The 22,252-nt window shown below is 43.1% G+C and overlaps 1 protein-coding gene across 2 annotated transcripts in view; it reads left to right on the top strand.

Annotated features, from left to right (window-relative positions):
* The window catches only part of WNT11 (Wnt family member 11), a 233,678-nt gene that overhangs the window by 36,172 nt on the left and 175,254 nt on the right, over positions 1 to 22,252 (top strand). The gene's annotated exons all lie outside the window — the stretch shown is intronic.

Genomic DNA, 22,252 nt, shown 5'->3' with positions numbered 1-22,252 from the left:
ATGCGATTTTCCCATGTTTTATGCATAGTAATAGATTTGCCGCATTTGCCACCTAATCCATCATCTGCTGCATAATCTGCTGATTAAACCCAAAAAAATTCTCTCTCAGAGAGATTACTTAACATGCAACAACACGTGTTGCAACCCACTGCAAGACTCTTTGCAAAGGTCCACTGATTAACTTTCTGTTGTTTATTGCTGTATGTGGGTGTTCAACCAGTAGTAATGAGGTGAAATATTTGCCCAGATAGTGTTAACATGTGAATAGTGACAATATAGTGAAGTAATACTATCACAAACTGTGCTGTATTAAGTCGCACCATTTGCTAAATCCTTGCCCTATAATTTAGTCAACCTTTCAGCATAACTTGGTCCTCCTTTTCTTCATATTTCCAGGTGCCCTGCCCTTAACACATTGTTTTGAACAGGAGAATGGAAGTGCAGTGGTTGAGAGGAAATAAAGACTGCCAGGTTAAGCTCATATGCCCCATTTTTGCGGTTCTTGGCTCTTAATCCCTTCACTGCGGCGGCTATTCCGCCGCAGTGCTAAGGGGGCGGGGCGGAAGAGCGGCGGGCGCATGCTGGTGACGGAACCGCTCCGTCACCAGCGTCGGTTGCGCTGTGCTTATGACGGAGCGGTTCCGTCATGGCCCCGCCCGCTCAATAGAACGCTCAGCGCAGGCGTGGAATTCGCGCCGCGCATGAGCTGCGGGCGGGCCATGACGGAACCGCTCCGTCATCAGCACAGCGCCACCGCAGCTGATGACGAAGCGGTTCCGTCATCAGCGCACAAGGGGTTAAAGTGTAGACAGGCTCAAGGACACAACAAACAGTAAAATTCAGCAGATTCAAGTCAAACCAGAATGAATATGTCTGAAACATTTACAGACAACGAATTTCTATTCATATTTTTTGCGCATTTGTTCGTCATTCTGACAATCTAATTGAATTTTGTAAATCAAAGAATGAATGAGCCTCAAACTCACTAAAACTGACTATGGTCATCTAGCAACGTTGCACTTATCATCAATGTACTTAATTATGCTTAGGACCTCGCAGTCATGCAGTATAACTCACCAGAAATAACAGATCCCAAGTGATACGGTAATTACTCTGTGAGTTATTACTGCCTCATTACGAGTTTTGGGTCTCAGAATGAGGAATAACAGGGAACATTGATGATTCCACACTGATTTGTGTACATTTTTCACCCATTCATGGACTTTCCCCAGATATCCTAAAACTGGTTTTCACTCAGGAGTTATATATGGTGAAAAAACAATAAGAGCTTTCCCTGCAAAATTCCTTAATGTCATTCGGCCACAAAGTCTTGTTTATAGCGGAATTGAGATTTCCAGAAACCTTCCATGTGTGACGGTTTTGTATTAGGAAAATGAAGATTTGGGGTGCTTCGAGGCACTTTATGGAATGGGGCTGCTGAGAGGTATATGGGGTTAGACAACTGAGACACTAATTGCAGTAAAGCAGAAGTTCTCATGGAATATATGTGCCAACATGCCAGTATTTGAAATAGGCAATAATGCAATGTTACCAAGAGTTAGCATGCCTGTTGCAGAGATCTATGTAAAGCATCCAGTTTGTTGATCCATTCAGCCTTTCCTCTTTCTGAACCCTCTTAAAAGAGCTTTACTGAAATGGGTAATGGCACAATTTGTGGCTAGAACATTTGTTACTTTGGTGACCGTACATTCTGATTTCATGTTCCCTCAAAACTCACTTATCATCAAATTATTAGATTATTTATGAAGGACATCAACATTGTTTCAGAATTTCGACTGCACGTCTACTTTTGTTATCTGAAAGCACCCCAAATTAATTTCTATTATAGAAATACCAACTTGCCAACATAAGAAAGTCGCAAACTGTTGTCTTCTTTAGTTTTCAATTTGTATTGAGACATTAGTCATTTTCTGGAGCATGTGATCCATGGTGTCTAAATGTTTTTAAATAATTCTCTGGCCCTTCTGTTCCCAAGCTGACCACCTTGGTTACCAAATTTCAGTTTGTGGTATTGTAGACTATGACAATGCAATAATATTGTAATATTACACGCTTGAATACACCAGTGAGATTTTATTTATCTCTGTACAACGACTGCAACACATCATAAGATCACAATTTTGTTATGAACAAATATCCTTGACACTTGTGTCTTTTATTGAACTTTTCTTCATTATTAGATTTGCTCATTTAGAAATGCATTTGTTACTGTAGTTACAGATAGGGACATTTTTAAGGGTGGTGTGGAGGCTGCGGCATTGTTGACAAATATAGACTTTGCACACTTAACCCCTTGCGAGCTGTCGTCGGCCGTAGGCCGACGGGAGCACTACCTCCCTGGTGCTGCCGTTGGCCAACGGCCGACGGAGCCCCGCCCACCCTTTAGAACACCCGCAATGTGGCGGGAAAACCGCCACGGTTAAGGCATTAAAGTCACCTGACTAGGAGTGGGTGAAATTCTGTAGTTTTTCTCATGAAGAACATTTCAGTGTGAAAAGAATTAGGGAGTAATGCGTGCTACTTGCCGTTGGCCGTACACATGGATACGGCCAGTTTTCAACTGCTTTTTGGTGAAAGCTGCACCTGTTCACAATTAGCTCATAAGTCAAGTTTTTATTTATTTGATTCAGACCTCAAGTGAGGGCAACAAATACAGTTAGTTACATAATATAAAATAGTTGTATTTATACTTTCAGAAATGCTTTAAAACTCATTATTGGCAATTAGCTCATAAGAATACATTATCTCATATTTTTCACATTACAGAAAGTCTTGCACCTGTGCAGAGTGGAACAACATGGCAATGCACTCCTTTACTTTCAGCCCTTGTCTAATGTTAAACGTAGAACTGACTTCTAGGGAAAAGTCAGTTTTCTGTTCTATTTAGAATGCTGGCTCTGAAAACATATTGAAAAATCATTTTGCTGCGTTTTTGCACATGTGCCAAATATTAATGGATATGATCCTACAGTGAAAAAAGTATGATCTATTTCTCGCCAAAGATGCAGCTGAAAAGGGCATAAAAACGGTCCTGCCACTTTTTCCACCGCTTTACAAACCTGATGAAAATCCACAGCCAAAACCCTGACGGACAAAAAATTCCATGGAATCTTGGGAAGCGATATTTTCGAAAGTAACACCATTTGGAAATATTTGATTGCACCATTAGCGGGCATTAGCCTGTGTGCAAGTCAAGAATATAGGCTTGTGTGTTGGTTGGGGGGGATGGGGGGGGGGGGGGGGGGAAGGGGTAGGGTGCTCGTCTCTGTCCGCGGAGGCACTTTGGAGAAATCTCAGGCGGTGTTTTTAAAAGACCTTGTTGAAGAATGGGCTGAAATTGATAGACCTGAACCGTGACCCTCTTCTTATCACCTCTGGCAGCTGAACAAAATAAAAGCCTTGACAGCTCAATGCATTGGTGATGATTACAAAATGGCGGCGCATCATAGAGGTGAGGAGGGGCAATGAAACGTTCTTTCAAGATGGAATCCGTCCCTTTAATTAAGCCCCTCGCTGGGAATGCCTCGGAGCAGATGGCAGGAGATGTACCTGATGCCGCAGCCTCCCCAATTTTCTAAGGTTCAGTTCAGACCCTTGAAATATGACGAATTAGTCAAGTCATGGACGTCTCCGAGTCAAACGCGAATATCCGTCTCCAAATATGTGTGGCGGCTGCAAGTTAACATTAAAGCGATATTTGGAGCATGAACCTCATCCAGATGCTGGGCTGCGCCGCCCCCACACCTGTTCCAGACTTGTTGGAGATGTCTGCACAGGGCCTGGGCCCAGAGTTTATGAAACTTCAGTACATGACGTGTGGGGTGATTTTTCAACTTTTATTTTACATGAAAATATAGTGTAGTCTCTGGTAACAAAAAGAGGAATTCGTATTTTTCAATAACTGATATGCCTTATCAAAAATTACATAATAGGCGGATCCTGGAAAACAACACCTGCTTTGTGAAGTTTCTTTTTTTGTGTGAAATGCGAAAATATTAATCTGTGTTTCTGCCCAGCTAGTAGCAGTCCACACCTCGACACAAAGCCAACCAAAAGTCTCCATATGGAGGAGGTACAGGCCTCCCATCGACTAAAGGAAACAAAAAAAGTGATGGATGGAATGCCTGAATTAATGACTCGGGCCACTGCCCAATCCATCGTTATTTTGCACACCATGCCACTGCCGTTCGGGCCCAGCCATATTCCAACCCAGTCTTGACCCAGCTCCAAAGGGAACAGTCCAGCCCGAAAACTGCCTGCCAGGTCCTCCCTGAAGGCAATCGCCAGTGGCTGAGATCAATTTAAGCATTCCATCCATCACTTTGTTTTTTGATGCAGTCCCCAAAGGTACTTTGTTAAAGTTTGAGGAACATGGAAGTGGGAGGCTAGTCCACATAGAAATCTGTTCATGTAGATATATTCAAGACATGGAGTAGAGTTTAAAATGTTTGCTTTACACCCCAATTCCATCTTGGCATGGCACTAGATTAAAAATCCCGTACTTGTGAGCACGCTTTTTAACTCTGTGTACCTCAAAGTTTAAATATAAGCAGGGAAGTGCTTTGAATATAGATATTGGAGTATAGGTACTCACTAGTTAGAGTTCCTGTTTGCTCCTGAGAAAGGTTGGTACTCTCCCATTAAATGTATTTCAGCAGTGCTGAGAAGTACAGAAACGCTCCCTTTCAAATTAAAGAACAGACACTCAGTACTGGACAGTTCCTGCTCATTTGAAGCACTAGAGGAATGAAAATTTGTGTTAGTGAGTGGCTTAAAAAATAACTAGTATCATCCTAATTGCACGCACTCCACTCGTCCTCCCGCTCTCATCCTGGTTTCTGTAATCTAATTTCAATCAGACATCCTGCACACAAACAACAAGGGTTCAAGTGCAGCATCTCACGCTTGAGGTGCTTCTGCTGCAACAAAAATGTTAATAGTAAAGTGCCCCACTGTTCCTCAGAGCTATGTCAGTAAAAACAAATAGACTTAATTAAGCAGACTCCCCGGGGTTATGCAGCATAAATTAGCAAATTTAGTGGCACAAATATGGGAATTTAGCTGCACAGAAAATCAATATTTAGCAGCATTTTAGCTGTAAATTATTTTGCTTTCCATTTTTAAAATATTGCGCTCAGTGGGTCCCGCCGCATCCCCTGAGTACATTAGGGAGAGCAGATACATGCACAATTGACGGAATTGTCAAATATAATGTGCGTCTAAAATTCTAAATCATATTTGTTTTTTAAATAAAATTAACATGAGTGTTCTTGGTGGACCAGTCCAGCCCCCTAGCAAATGTTGTTACGAAACGTAGGGTAAAACTACATACGTGTGGTACTTCCACAGTCTACACATACAGATGAAAGCCTTTTAGCAGGTGAGCCATCCATCAGAAAAGTGTGGCTCAATGGTTAGAGCGGCAGACCCTGATGCAGTAGTCTGGCTTGGACCAGGGTTCAATTCCCACCTCGGCAGGTCTCGGGCTCTATTTCCTCGGACCTGATAATTCTTGCATCAGTGCCTATTCTGATCATGAGCACACCTCTGGGCAGTAGCTTCCTTAACCTCTCCAACAGCCCCAACAACGCTGAGGATGCCTGACTTCACCTTGGGGGTACCCAGGAGTGGGCTTCTCACAGGGAAATGCCTGGAAGGGTTCCTTGGTGTTATTTGTACAAGCGCTGAGATGCTTCCGGGTAGGCGTGTGCTATATAAGTGTGTAATTATCATTATCATTTGCTTTAGGAGCTCTCTTCAGCCAGTTCTTAGCTCAATCAATCACTCTTCTGAATGAATAGAAGGGGTAGAACTTGATTATTGCAAGTTCACTCTTGACCAAGTTAGAATCCTGGGCATTTTCTTGATGTTTACCTGGAGAGCTGTAGCCTGGATCTAAAAAGTGTTTAAAGTGATGAAGAACGAATAAAATAATGAAAATTATGCCAATTTTGCCAAGATCCTGTCTCCTTTCTCAATAATTTAGGTATGTATTTCTGAAAGGCAATTGGAAACGATCCTAGGTCAAGCTGTTCCTGTTAAAAGCATGTTAATGATAAATATGCTTAGCAGTTTCATAAAGAAAATTAGGACTATTCATCTTCCAGAACTTATCTTGGGCGGTTGTGAGGTTGAGTAGGAGGCGTGTGATTTAGTAGACTTGTTGAGTGGAACAAACACAACCACCCTTATTTGTTCCATAACAGGAAATATGGATTTACTGAGGTTAGGCGGTGCCTTTTTCACTTATTCCTGGAGACGCAGTGGTTTGGCATTGACCCAATTTTGACTGGGAGCGCCATGCAAAGTCCGACTCGTTGAGCTGCAAAGCAGTGTATGCATTTTCGGTTACAATATATCTGTCTGTGATTGTATAACACATTTGGATTGGCTGAGAGATATACCAACCTGTGTACTACCCCCAAGACCTTTCTGAGCAGATAGTATATGCATTATTAAGTCAGGCAAAGGGTTTGAAGGTGACCATAGCATTCCCAATCACTAATAGAGTGTTCACAGATTGGAGTTAATATGGCTTCTTGTAGGTACTATTTATTTTTACTCCCCCTTTATGGAAACTGTTGGACTGGTCATTTGGTATTTTGGTGAGGGGTGTTAAAAATAATAATTTTGGTGGAAAAGTTTTTGAAGTTGAAAAACTTTGCAGCTCCACGAAGGTGCACAGTTCCTCATGTGCACTCTGCTTCGCCAACAAGCAAAATTTCCCCCCAAATTATTTTTTTCTATATAAATGAAAGTTTAGCTAGTGAGCTATTACACAAACACCACAGCTACACATTGTTAGAATATTGGCAAATTTATATAGTTGGCAAAAATCTTTTTACGTGTGGCAAATTACAATTTCGTAATTATAGCTGGTTGACAAAGGTTGTTTGCAATGGTTTTTTTCTTCTATGAGTTATTAATCATTTGTCAAAGGATACTAAATATATTGAAATGATCTGACCACTGGGCACTTCAATGTTACAAGAAAGTTTACCATTTAACTGTTCAGTCAGTTGCGTTGGTTTAATACACCATAGTTGATAGGATGATAATGGTGAAATGTCCAAAATTTCATTTGGGGTTAAAGAATAGAAGTTTTGCTTTGGACATTGGTGTGCCATCAAATCAGGTAACTATTCTTTTTTTGTAAAAGAGAGGCAGCTTTCCGAATCTTGGTGCTGACTGTGTTCTCTTGAAAATGCAAAGGATGAACTCTGTGTCACCCCTGGTGGGAATGGCAGAGGATGTTGTGGTACCCATTGATCTTGGATGGGCAGAGGAGTCGGCGTGTGGAGCTTGAAGAGCCTTGGACACGTGAAGATGAATTTCTGGTGAACACTGTATGCAATCTGACTTGAATCAGAAAGTGTAGTGCCTTGAGTTGTTCATGATAAGGATGAAAAACAAGATGAAGAAGGACAGAGAACAGTATGTAGATGTATTGGGGGGCCACAACACTTCTTTGCCACCTCCATCAAAGAAAAATATATTTAAAACTGTGTTTTCTCTTCCATGGCTGGGTTGAAAGCCAGATTTTATTGGATTAATGAGTTTGAAGTTGAGTGCCAAATTATTTTTCCTAAGATTTTAATTGCTGTTTGCAGATTTGCAAGCGGTCGGCATTTAATACGTTTTGAGGATTCAAAGTACTTTTATAAGGGTTAGGTAACCACTTACTTGATGGGATGGAGACCAGTTCTTTTTTAAAATAGTGGTCTGTAGAGAGTGTTGGTAGGGGTAAATAAGCCTTTACACATTTTGGGGCGTTTAGTGGGGTTGGTTTTACTGGGCAAGGAGCAGTCAAGTATGCTTTTGACTACAGCTTAAGTGTCAGTGATGCAGAAGGTAGGAAGCCTCAGCATCACTGGTGGTTCAGTCATAGTAGCACTTTCTTGGTCCCACCAGTAATAGAGTTTGCCTAGAGGTGATGGGCATGTTGTGTGCTTCGACTGTGAGATGACTTTGAACATTCCACAGTGAACATTATTGTTTGCTGTTAGCTATAGATATTATTGAGATAGAGTGATCTTTCTTTGCTCTTAAGAACATTTTACAGTTTTCTCTGAAGAGAGCTGTGCAAAGCATGAGGCTTGAAGATATAGGATTCCTGAAAGGCTGACGCGGCTCTTCAGATATACTGTTTCAGCAAAGCAAACACATTTTCATGCAAACAGAATGTCTGTAGCTAATATGTGCTTTACAAAGAAGCAGCCTGTTGTTTTCATGATGTGGTGTAGAGTGAGTAGATTACTTTTCTGGTGTAGGTACCCTTATGTAGTGAGTGCATACACAGAGAGAGGTTGTCTACAAGGGATGCAGGTCTGGTTTATTGGGTGGGTGAGGAGGGCACTGAAATTCAGTAATGTTTGTGGAAATTGATTTTGAATGTAATTGTTCTGTAGTCATTCCACAGCAGTGTCAGAGGGAGTATTACTTCATTTGTTTTTGTGTGTGTTGGAACACAAGTTCAAAAGTATGACTAGAGATGAGTTAATGTGTGATATGGATAAGGATTAACATTTGCTGATTTCGGATGATGGTACACAGTTAGGTAGTAAGGAGGTGGTCACCCAACATAATCATCTTTGAATAGAAAAAGTTTTGATGGTGTAAACAGATAATGGTGCCCTTAATGGTGTTAGGAATTGGATTTTTGAGTCAGCAGGTCTACAATTGTATGGTGAGGGTTTCCATGAAAGGCATCGTGATACATAGGGCTGGTTTATTTAAATTTAGACGGGAGTCGTAGATCATTGCCAGGATTCCGTCGTAATTATTGAATTTATGTAGATTTCTTGATTCAATGATCCTGTAGTATTAGCTGTGTGAGTCTGACATTAGTATCAGAGTGTTAGTGGGTGAGGAAATTATTGATCTTTATAATTGTACTTTACTGTTGACCTTAGATTGACAATGATGCACCGTAGACAATATTTTGGTTGGATGGTTATATGAAGTTTTTGAATGATTTTGTAGTACTTGCTAAGTTGAAGACAGCAATGGCTTATATGAGTTTATTAGCTTGATCTAAATATTATAGGTTTTGACTTTTTGGTGTTTGCCTTAAGATAATTTTGCAAGTTGTAGTCTCCAAGGGCTCCACACCCAAGGACCTGCTTAACTGAACCACCGCCCACACTTCCACCAGCCACATAAGAACCTAGCTCAGTACACCTTGCAGAAATTCCACACATTGGTTGCAGCCGCACCGCAGGTGCTTCTTCTCCCACCTCACCGCCAAAAAATGGAACACCCTACCCCTCCACCTACGCACTGCAGCATCGCTGACCGGGTGCAGGAAGGGAGTCAAGACCTGGCTGCTCGAATGAGACCAACAGCAAGTGCCGTGAGGACTTCCGGGGGGACAAGCAGTGCTTTACAAATACACCTGATTGATTGAAGGGCGAGGATTCACCTTTGGTAGTCTATCGCAATTTGGTGATATATGATGAGTCTGTCTGCACAGATAGTCAAATCTACAAATGATCCTGCCAATTGTCAAGAGCCCATCTTTTCAGGACAAAACAACATGATTTTGATGCTTTTCTAAGTCTATTTTTTAGTCTAAAGCAATCACAATTTGAGGAATGTAGCCCAAATTATATTTACATCTAATCTCTAAAGATCTAGTTTTGAAAATATGTTGAATTAAAAAAAATATTATGCACAGATGAGTCTCTTCACAGATGAGTCTCTACAGAAAGGTTTCTCATATTTTGCAGCCATCCAAAATATAAGCAAATTGTAGTTTTCCAAGAAGAGTCAAAGGCAATTCATGACAAGCTTTGCCATTGCAGTTCCTATTCTGTAATTGAGCATTTTTAGCTTCTGTCTTACTTGCATTGGCTTCCATGTGTTGTGTGCTCCTTAGTCCTTTACAAGGTGTTCAACTTCAGAAATGTCTTAATGTTCTTAAGCAGGAAGATATCCAATGTCTTGAGCAAAGAAATGTCAGCCAATAGTCCAGTATAAGTAATGACCATTGGTGCATATAGGTCACATTCGGACCAGTAACTTTATATTTAATGGTGATTGGTGGATATAAGTCACCTTCGGTCCAATCCACAGAAAAATATGCAAATGCCTGATGAGTATACATATGTTTAAGCTTTGCACATATGCAAATTATTTGTACAGTTAAAGTGTACTTCTGTACACAAAATGACATTTTATTTAAAAAATAATGCCAACTTTGTGACCTTAATGGACATCCATCTTCCTGTTTTGTAGGAGAATTGTTTCTCAGAGATTTTGCAAGAAAACTTTCATCCCAAAGCAAAGCTGCACAAAACTTACAAGCTTCTTTACTCTGCGAAGTGCAGAAGCTATAGATTTGGCGCACATTATCTGGCACGGTCATACATTTGCAGACCCCTGATTATAGGTTGTGTTACTGAAGGGTCTTAGCGCGCCAAGTGCGTGCGCCAAAACAACGACTCCCAAATCTCTCTCGAGCTAAAAAAGCAAATAAGTAGCCTGAATGAGATTCCTAGCAGACGAAGATCCTATATTAAAAAGTTGACTAGAGTTCAAATGAACAGGACAGAATCAGCACTCTCTACTTACCGCAGGAGTTGTGAACATTACGGCCAAGATTGATCAAACGCAGAGTGACGCAAGGGCAACGCAATCTTTGAGTCAGATTTACCAGGCCAAGCAAGACCACTTTGAGTGGCCCTGCATGGCTTAGTGATCTGGAGTAACACAAGGCAGCGCACGTTGCTGCCTTGTGTTAGGATGTATGACATTACAACGCATGCTTTTACATCGCATGCTTTTGCATCGCAACTTTTACAACGCATGCCTTTACAACGCATAGTGTTGAGGGGTGCTGGATAGTGAATAGTTTAATTTACTATTCCAACTCCAGTCCCCGTGGATAGTAGGGAAGGTGTTGGATAGTAAATTAAATCTATTCCCTATCCTCGAGCGCCCCCCAGCGCAATGCGTTGTAATGGTTTGCGTTGTAAAAGTTGCGATGTAAAAGCACTGCGTGGTAAAAGTTGCGTTGTAAAGGATGTTTCCCCTTGTGTTACTCGGCACGGGGCATGCGCTACATGGGTGGAGAGTGGGTGTTACCCGCACCCATCTATGCATTTTGTTTTTGCTTTCCTAGATTATTGAAGACAAGTAAACCTGGGAACGCATCAAAATTGTGCGCCTTCGATAGAGGAGGAACATGGAGAAATATCTTTCTTTCTCATGTTTATCCCCTCTTTCTAAGTATGTTGAATTATTCAGCACACATAGAAAGAGAAAAAAAGCCCCTGGGGATTGTTTTTATGCAGGAAGAATCCCTTTGCTGCACACAAACATGCCTGCCTGCAACGCAGGCACCCTTGCACTATGCTGCAACATGCCTAAATTAGCGCTAGGCAGCACATAGTGCGCCAGTGCAGTGCGAGAGCAGAAATATGCCATATCTTGCTAAATAGGGCGCATTCCTACCCTCCATTTGACACAGTGCAGCAAGCTGCATTCCTACTGCATTGTGCTGCGTCAAATATTGATACATTTGGCTCCATGTTTTCTACTTTCAGATTTAATGTGTCGATACTAGTGCTTAATTTGAGCCGCTGTTTGCTGGTGGGGATCCACAGCAATGATTTTTGGAGCCCCGTACTTATTTTTATGCATCAGACATTTAAGGAGAGGGAAAGGAAGAAAAGCATACACAATGGAAAGATGGGATGAAAGTCATAAAGGGAGAAAGAAGGACCTGCAAGAGTGAGATAATGGGGCAGGGAGTGTCTGGTATAGGATTAAAGAGGCACAAGGTGGAATAAATACTACACAGCCTTGGCATTGGGCATGCCAACATTTAATTTCACCTGCCACCGGCTTCTGAGCAGAGCTTTGGGCACCGGCACTCATCATTCTTTCACAAGTTAAGCACTGGTCAATACTGAACACTGCAAACCTGGTTGCTTCTAGGCACTCTCCTGTTTTTGGAGTGATGAAAATAAAATGGGGGCTGGGAAAAGAAGTAATTCGCTCTGGGTCACATAACTTGTAGAGAGGGAGTAGTTGGGATTAGTAATGTAGCAAGGTTTCCACAGGCCCTATTACAAGACAGGAAAGTAAGCCCTCTTACACCCATTTAGGCTGCAAAGTACTGCCATAAATGGGGTGCAGAGGGCTTCTCTGGCCCTGGTCCCACTGCACTTGCTGCACTATTGATAGCTATGCCTCTGGTTAGGGTTTTAACTCAGGTCTTTGAAGTTTGCATATGAGCTGCCAGGCAACATCACCTCCATGTTTTGATAGTGAGTGCTAGGTGATTGGGCATTTCCATTCCTGTCTCCTGAGAGAGTTACCACGCTATGCACTGAACTTTAACTTTTATTTTAGAAAAGGTAGAATTATTCAATCTACATATTTTCCAACTCTTGTTTGACCTCCTGTCCCTACGCTTAAAACGATGAGGTGTTACTTCCGTGCCCTTTTATCGATGAGTGTGCGCTGTATAATGTTCTTACTTTTCCGGTATTAGGAGGCTTTAAAGCAGTTGCTTAAAAATTCTTAAGGAAAATTTGTAAATTGATGAATACTGCAATGCTTGTGTAAAACAAGCAGTTTATTGTATAAAGTTGGGCTGGACATGTTTTGCTTAAAATACATCTAATGACGGTTCCACCTAATGTGCTCTTATTGAATTCCTCTCTCTAGTCTTTGACAATCATGAATACATTATTTTTATATTTAGTTCTCCAGCTAGACCAACCACGCCCTGGCAGGGACTGCTGAATTAACCATTTCTGAAGCATTCGAGGTTCAGTGAATGGGGCCCATGGGGTAGCATACTGGGAAAAACAGAAAACTTTGAAGTGTGTGCCTGTCTGTGTGTGTCAGTATCAATCTATCTGTCTGTCTGTCCGTCCGTTCATCCGTCCGTCCGCCCGCCCGTCCGTCTATCTCTCTATCTATCCAGCTATCTATCTATCTAAAAAATTACTAAATGGTTTTACAGCAAATCGTAGTTGTTTCTGTAGCTGATAGCAACATTTCCTGTGGAAGCAAAAGTGGGCAATAATCTTTTTGGGGACCGCCCCCTTTAATTTTTCCTGTAGAGATATGGTGGAACTTGGCATGCTGAACCTTACCCAGTTTTGCTAGGAGTGTGCAACATATTGTGCAGCTCCAACAAATAGCACCAAAGTTATATCTGCCAAATACAGTGGGTAGCTTTATGCTATGATTTTCTTCTTCCTTCCAACAATTTGCCAAACCCAATTGTTCCAATCCAGTCAAAGAAATGCAAGTATTGGCGAAGCAAGAAAGTTTGGCTTTCATGAACAAAAGCTATGGTAGTGATAATAGCTGACACTCTAGTCCTGAGAGATCAATTATAGTGCCTTCTGCAGTAAAAAGTAGTACAAAAAGGGTTGCTGTGCGTACAAAATGCATGCATAAGACAAACAAGCATTTACAAAGCAACGGTTTCGCCTTTGCAAAAGTTAGAGCTATTGGCATTGTAAATGACAACATTTTTATTTATGTGTTGGTTTTGAAAACAGATAAATAAATGGCATTGTCATTTACAATGCCAATAGCTTAATCTCTCACAAATGCCACACACACACACCCACAGAGACCCCCCCACACAGAGCCCCCCCACACACACACAAAACCCCCCACACAGAGCCCCCCACACAGAGCCCCCCCACACAGAGCACACCCACACAGAGCCCCCCACACAGAGCTCCAACACACCCACAAAGAGCCCCCCCCACACACCCACACAGAGCCCCCCACACACCCACAGAGCCCCCCCACACACAGTCCCCCCACACACTGCGAGCCCCCCCCACACCAGATAAGTTTCCGCTCTCAAACCTATCTGCACTCTCTAGCAATACAACACCCTTAGCCCTTCCCTGGGGTGTCCAGCGAGGCCGAAACATTTCGCCTCGAAGAGCCCCATAAGGAAAACTTTTCAATGCATGTTTTTCTTAAATGATTTTGTTTCCTCTTCCGGATTATATCCGGGGAAAAGGTGAAGAGGTATTGGGGGGTCTGTCTTCAAAGTCGAACACTGCGCCCTAACTTTTCCCTCCATTGTAGGAAAGATTCAGCAGGACATGAACACGTGGAAAGCTGGTAGTAGTAACAATATCACTACTATTATGATAACATTAACTAACGGTCGCTGCAGCCGCTATTTATAGTGTTGACACGAATACCAATATATTAATAAGAATAATATTCCATTCACTCTTAATATTGAAAATATTAAATGTGGCACCGCTGCAAATGGCGACTATTGCCATATAGTTTTTATATGTCATTGGCTAGCGCTATACACATGAAATGAATAGAGCTAACATGTTACATAACTGTCGGTACTTCAAATGAAGACGCAAAAGAGGCCCCTCTTATGCACTTCTATTAAACATGAACATTAAGGACCAGAAAATTCCTTTGCAGGAAAACTTTTCAATTCATTTTAAATATAGTTAAAAACTGTGAGAAAACGAGGTCTGTGGTGCGGAAGCAGAGCGGTGAAGCATTACTCTGAGGGTAAGCCATACATATGTACTCAAACCTGGAAGAACGTGTTTGTGAAATACATACGTAATAATCAACTTAAAAAACAGGCGGACACACATGGGGATGGTAAATAACACTCGCGGGAGGAGAAAACAGCAACGGAAATCACTTCTCGCAGGGAAGATGCAAACGTTTTGAAACTTTAGGAATATATTTTAAGAAATCTACAAAGCCTGTTCACTTTTATTTTAGAAGACAGTCGGATTAGCGAGGTCAGGGTTCTTGTTTTAGCTTGAAGAATCTGCAAGGTATCTTAAAATGTATTTACATTTCGGACAGAGACAAAACGCACAATTATTAAAGAAAGCCACACGTCGACAAGGGAAAGAGACATCAGCTTGATATACAGGAAAGTTGCCACTGCTGTGCGACTAAGACAAAAGCAGGTGTAGCCGGAAAAGGTAGAAAATGTTCATAAAATAAACATAACTCGGTCAGTCGCTTAAGAACATTGGCTCGTGCAAGACGTAGCGACATCCCCCATAAAATCACAAACACAGCTGAAAGCTGGCCGGTAAATAGCTCTGAGGATTAACTAAAAACAACAAGCTCTGCCAGTCTCACTCATTCACACACCCGTGCCCGAGAATCAACAAGCTGTCGGCGGAGCATACTTGCCTTCAGGGCCCGCTGCCTGGAATCACAAGCAGGAGGGCAGCCTGGGAAGATCTTAGTTGTTAAAGAGCTATGACACACCTAAGGCTATTTTATTTAAATTACGGATGTGGGGGGGGGGTATCTCGAAGGGAGGAATGGTGTGCAACACAAGAGTGTAGCTACTTCCTGGGGGGGGTGGGAAAGGCACGGACAGCGGGTGGGGGGGCAGGAAAGGCACGGACAGCGGGAGGGGGGTGCGGAAACGGGCCACTCCGGCTAAAGGCACTTTCAAAATGATTACCCCAAGACCCCATCAACCTTTATTTCGCGCTTACACTCCCAGGTTCAGCGTCTTGCCGGCGGGTAGAGGCGCATCCTGAAAGCCCAAAGCTTGAAGCTGCAGCCACAGGTACCGGCTGTGCCATGGCTGGGCTCCGCTCCAACTCATCCTGAGTTCTGGGGTCAAAGCCCAGGCGGAACTGCGGGTCCAGTGCAGCGCAGGCCCATCACGGGGAAAGCAACAAGGGAGTCAGAGGGGAGGTTAGTGTTATGAACGGGCACTACTTCCAGCTGGGAATCAAAGTCCCGCCTTGCGGATCATGCAAGCTCAGTGATAGTAGGGCAACACTGTCTTTGTTTCGCCGGATTCCTGCTGTCACTCCACGGCAACGACTACAAGCTGCAGCCGCCCCTCCTCTAACTTTTCCTGAACTTCCAAAAGGGCCGCCATTGGCATTCAAACCACCCAAATATCGCGGCCAATAGCAGCGCTCCACTCCTGCTCTTGTTTTCTTAAAGGAGGGGGTACACAGGAGGGCAGCCTGGGAAGATCTTAGTTGTTAAAGAGCTATGACACACCTAGAGCTATTTTATTTAAATTACGGATGTCGGGGGGGGGGTATCTCGAAGGGAGGAATGGTGTGCAACACAAGAGTGTAGCTACTTCCTGCCCTTTCATCCATTAAACAAGGAAAGGCACGGACAGCGGGAGTGGGGGCGGGAAAGGCACGGTCAGCGGGAGGGGGGGCGGGAAAAGCTCGGACAGCGGGAGGGGGGGCGGGAAAGGCACGGACAGCGGGAGGGGGCGGAAACGGCAAGAAAGGCACTCACCTGGACTTCGTCCGGCGGCGGTCGGCCGCGGAATGACAAAAAGAAATGTTGACGACCCAAAAAATAAACCCCGCCCACCGCCGCACTGACGTCCTAAAAGGGGCCGGATGAGAAAAATTCTCAGGAACGCCCACGAGTCACCTCTGTTTTCCAATGGCTAGCCTCCATTTATGGAGCTAGCCAATGGGAAACAGAGGCGGGACAAACAGTCATACTGCAAAACAAAAGATTTCGCCTGCGCGAAACGCTGCTTGCGCAGCTTTCGACAGGCGAAACCTAAAAATAGGTGTATGATGTTGAGTGTATTTTTCAAATCTAAAATATTTCCTCATGAATTTCAAATCAAACACTTCATGGGAGGTTGAATGATACACCACTAGCCTACAGTAAGTGAGTAGACGGTAATAGTCGCCTAGGTGGCGCCAGATCCCACTCTGTGTGTATTTTAAAAAAATGTCAACAATATTTGTTGCAAAATATGTCTTGCAGGCAACTGTTCTGTTAAGCCAGACCTAATAAGACCAGATAGGATAGTTCACTGTGGGAGGATGTGGAAATAATGGCATTATCTGGCATAGAGAGGCAGGCTTTTGTTTTTGAAGCTTGTTGTTTGGTAGTTTATTTTTTGTTGTTGTGCAGGTCAGGGTGTCAGCCTTCTTGTGAAGGTCTTGGAATGGGGTTCTCCTGATGAGGCCTGAGAAGGTTGTGTGCCACTTGTTTGTGAGTTGCGGTTAAACCTGTGTAACAGATGTTACAATCCCTCACATGTTGGACCATTCTTTATTGTGAACAAACAGATGAATACACAGTGGCATAGCAAGGATGCCCTAATGCATATAAGAACAATGGGCCTTCCGCCTCCAAGTTTGGTAGTGAAAGGACAGCTGGACTGGGAATAGCCTTGGCAATCTGCTCGACCGGCCCCAGTAGCGGGTGGAGTGTGTGCTTATGAGAAGCACTGCTTCCGCTGCACCGTACTGGCTGACTGGCCCCAGTAACAAAAGCGGCCCCCAACCTTCCAGCCCGCCCGGAAAACACCTTTTGCCTGCTACGGCCAGTCCGGCCCTGCATGAAAGACACCCATAAGTAGTGCACCATGGGCCCCTCGCACCCCAAAGTGTTAGTGCCACTGTATCCGCTGCAATAATGAGGGCTCAGAAAAGAAAAGGCGACATTGTATTCCCATGGAACTAGGGTAGTAAAGGCTATGTGGACAACAATGTTCCAGGGGGAAACCCTCAAGAAAAATGTATATCTTTGAGGGAATAATACAGTAACCCTGCTGACACAACCAATGTTTAAGAAGATATTTACCTAAAATGATATAGGTCTTCGAGTCCAGCAGTAAATGTGAATGTGTTTAAGACTGAAAAGTGGACATTTCAACCCCTAAATAACACATAACGGGGTCTTCCTCAGGACAGATGAGTAGCAATCAGCGGTGTATAGTTCAAACCAGCAGAATACCCGCAGCGCGTCCGGCTCAGACCGTGAGCGCAACCACGTACAGGTCTCGTCTGGACATTGTAGTGAACATACATGCAGGGTTTGTTTGTTATTTGCCCTTTGATCACTGATGTTGTACTGTCACTTCACCGTCACTTTTAGCACCTTTTTCACACATTTCAATTGTCTTATTATTTATAATGATACTGATCAATTATAATTAAGTATCTTCTTAAACATTGATTGTGTCAGCAGGGCCATTGTATAATTCCTGCAAAGATATTAATTTTTCTTTAGTGCTTCTCTTTTGAACATTGTGGCACACATACCAGTAATGATAGCAGCAAGTACACCAACTGGGTAGGAACAGTCTCCCCACCCAGTGAAAGCACAATATTGTCCACTTGGCAGTGCCAAACTCTTTTGCTGTGGATTTTTAAGTTAACTGCTTGTTAGCCCTGACTAAATTTAAGTCTTAATGACTCTTGTGTTACCATCTCCAGATACACTTATAAATTAATTCCAGAAATCAAGATGAGCCTTTGACCCATCACATAAAACAAAACCAACGTTTTTGCAAAGGTGCCTTATGCTGCTTCTTCCAAGTGTTTTTTTTTTATATTTTTTGCACAAGGAACAAGCCAGTACCACATGTTCAATTGCAGGAAATATAGACAACCTGCCTCTTGCAGAGACTCAGGCATCTGGGCACAAACCTCAAAGAGTCTTCTTTGAGCTTGAGGGGGGAGGCAGGGCTTGGGTGTGCCCCAGCCCAAACCCCTGGTCTCTTCAATGCCTGGTGGACCAAGGAGTACATTCAGCCCTCAGGGATGGTCACCACACCAGAGATCCGTCACACGAAGGACTCTATGGCTCTGTGATGTGTCACGGCCTCGCCCATGTTGAGCAATGGATGCATAAAAGCTGGCTCTGCCACAATGCATCTAAAATTAAGGTCTTACTAGTAGGTCACATGGGCCCCTCCTAGTACACGGTGCATCAAAAGATCACTTTGATCTCAGTGCAGACATAGTAATTAGTAACGTCTCGCACTGACGACTGCAATCACATCTGTTCTGGCTTACCTGTGATAGGAATAGGCCTAGAGAAGGGCGAAGAACCATGCAACCCTCCCCACCTTTGATGTCTAGCAAAGAGACCACCTAGACATTAAAAAAAAAATTGCAATATCTTCTTGTTAACGATTTGGACAGATTAAAAGCTCTATGAATATTTCATACCTCCATGCATGCACATGACCTCCTCCACCTCTCCATTTGAGGGTAAATGCATGCCAGAAACAATTTAGAAACGTATGTAAAAGCTTAGTCCTGGCCAGCTTTTATGGAGTAGAAAGGTCACAGCTAGAGATGTTGTGGAGTTTGAATTCTACAAACCTCTTCAACAGTGCACAGGGTCTCTACAGTTAGGAAACCTCCAAGCACAGTGAGGAATTCTGTATGAATGCTTAATTTGAGCCTGTGGTTTCCGGTGCTCTGCACCGACACTTAATTATGAACACCAGCACTCTAAAAGTCTGCCACATGGTGGCACTGTGTGTGTCATTTAGAGATGAGCAGAACAACAGCTGTTTATTAATTCAATATACATTACAAATGATTAATTCCTGACACCCAAGCCATTCTGATAGTTTTGGAGACTAAAATAGTCTGAATATTCACACTTATAGGAGTGTTATGGTAGGTAGTTGCATTGGTATTGTCGTTGGCAGCGTTAGCAAGGAATGAGTGGTTAAAGCTGCAGTGGCCTACTGTCGAGGGTCCTGGCTCATATTGTATTACAGATTAAGCACTGCGTATGACCTTACAAGTATCATGGATCCTATCAGAGAGGGTGTGTGGATCTGGGAGGAAGTATTATTTTAGGAGATGTTGTACTCCCCTAAACATCCTATGGTGGCACATGTCATCGCTGGGGCCCACTCCTCCCCCAATTTTAGTGTTGTCACTCGGCCAGACTCACCAAAAAATATGGGAGTGACATCAATGAGACTATAAAGTGATGTGACAACTAGTCAAGTGTTGAAGGATGTCCACTATCAAGATGACTCGTGTCCTGGGGCACATTTCTCTAACCTTGATACTAAAAGGAAATTGAAGGGATCAAGAATATGAGCTTTAATAACCTCGCTGTAGGCATAGTCATTCTTTTATTGGGGTCAACCGATGGTAACTTAAAACATCAGGCTAGTACATTCACCCTACATAGTGGACAATATGTTTCGGCCTTCTACTTTTTCCACTACAGGGATCAAAATGCTTTCTTCAGGACTGTGATCCCTGTGAATCACATGGGGAAATCAGTACCTACTGAGTAGCGTTTGCCTGCTAATAGTGAAGTATCATGTGAATAAGTTAAAGTAAACAAATAGGAGAATACTAAAGTAGCATTTCCAGTATAGGTGGGAGCAGAGAAATAGCTTAGTAACCCTTCCCACAGCAAAACTTATAAGGGGAAACACAACACTCAATTTACACAAGCAAGGTCCCAACGAATGACTTACCATTTATAAAAACTGCAGTTTTTAGAGAACTGTGGTGACAATGTACAACATTCTTACATTCAAAAGTACATGGACTAATCTAAAAGCGAGGCATGTATTATGCACCATGACACTTCTGAACAAACTCTGAGGTGACGTGCAGACTAAATACCTGATAAGGATTTAATGTTTTAGTACAATTTCTCCCTCTATTGTCAGTGTTTAGGTCTTAATGGAGGTTATGGTGATGTTTCCCAGACCAGTAGTGGTGCTGAAGTACATAAGGAAGAAAGAACATCCTGGGTGGAGAAAATGGGCTGGTAGTGAGATGCGCACGAGAATGGATGTATTTAATTACAAATACCTCATCACACTATACGCTGAGTTTATGAAACGCAGACAAGCAGCCTAGTTAACCTCCCGGTGCTCTCCAGCCTTGTGTGCTCCTTGAGCAGTGACGTCAGACGCCACACTGTTACAGGCCCGAATCGACTCATAAAAACATGCCAATGTCGAGGAGCTATTGGAGTCAAGTACACACGTTCTTCTGCCCTACACAAACGAGTGAGTGTCAGTGCCGGTTAAAGATTTTATTTTGTCTTGTATGTCTCTCTTCTAAACCAACGCTATGAACCATGTGGATAAACTGTAGTTTACCTGTAATTCAGTCTTATGGTTCCAAATCTACGTGGAGCGCTCTGATACCCAATGGTCTTGTCTGTGCTATAAAAAACTGCAAACATAAATAGATTATCTGTGACACAGTCCATGGGTGGATGTGCCCTAGTTGAATAGACAGTGTGGCATATCCCAATTTGTAATGAATGTGGATGGTACCAAGTTCAGTTACACTTCCTATTTCTTTCTCTTTAAATATGACATAGGGCTACACTTCCTGTTCCTGTGGTCGCATGTCTTCTCCTGCTAATTTCAATCTAGGGTCATCCGTCGGTCAAGAAACTGGGGGAGGTGCACCACCCACTGGGTGTGAAGTTAGTGACGGAGTTGGTCCCTCTTAGAACAATACCATGCATTGTGGGAAAGTTAGCGCCTAGAGGGGCGTCCTTGTGTGTGTAACATTCTGTTCAGAATATTCCCAGGAAGATTAACCTTCATTTAGATGGAGTCAGTCGGAGCATACCTAGGCAGAGAAATGTAGGTTAGCGTGGGTGACTGAACATCTATGCTAAAACTTTATTTCAGGACCAGGATCTCACGAAAATCAATTTATATTCATACAACATTTCTCTGCAGGCTGACTTTAAGGGTAGTGGAGTGTTTTACAGTAGCCTGGCCTGGCGTGAGTACTTTAATATAAATGCTACGGGTGTGCTTATGCAAGCGGGCCTGAGGTACAGGGCTATGCTCATGTTACTGGAGCAGAAATACTGAGGAGCAAACTTTATCCCTTTACCCGTGATATGTGGAGGGCTGACGGGGCTCCAGCATGAGGGGAGTTAAAAGTAAAGAGCATCAAAAGTGTGGTTGTGGTTAACTCGTACGGTAACCGTTTTTGTGATGAATTCTTGAGAAAATTCGTGCCTATAGTACCAATACTATTATGATTATAGTGTCTGCGAGGGAAACGGCCAGTACAACGAAGCCTTTACAACGAAATCGTTAACCACGCATGCAGTACAACGCATGCGTGGTTAACACGAAAGCCTTTACCACGCATACATGTACTACGAGGTTTGTAGTAAAGGTATATGTGGTAAAGGTAAAAAAAAAAAGGGGGGGGTTTGGGGGGTGGTTTGGGGGGGTCTCCCCCCCCAAAAAGAAACTCACCTGGAGTCACGTCGGGTATCAGCGTCGTTTAGGAGAAAACGGAAAATAAACTTCCGCTTTCTCTTAACGACTATGACGTCACCACGCTAGTAATTGTGGTAAATGTTATGCGTGGTGAATGAATTCCGTTGTAACGCATGCGTGGTAAAGGCATGCGTTGCAACGGAATTCGTTGTAACGTCATATATTCGTCTGCGAAGGTCACTGGCGGGAGAGCGTGATGTTTGAACG

Source organism: Lissotriton vulgaris, chromosome 8 (genome assembly GCF_964263255.1).
Source record: "Lissotriton vulgaris chromosome 8, aLisVul1.2, whole genome shotgun sequence".
Taxonomy (NCBI): Eukaryota; Metazoa; Chordata; class Amphibia; order Caudata; family Salamandridae; genus Lissotriton; species Lissotriton vulgaris.
Note: the sequence above shows the minus strand (reverse complement) of the source record. Positions and strands in the feature narration are given on the sequence as shown.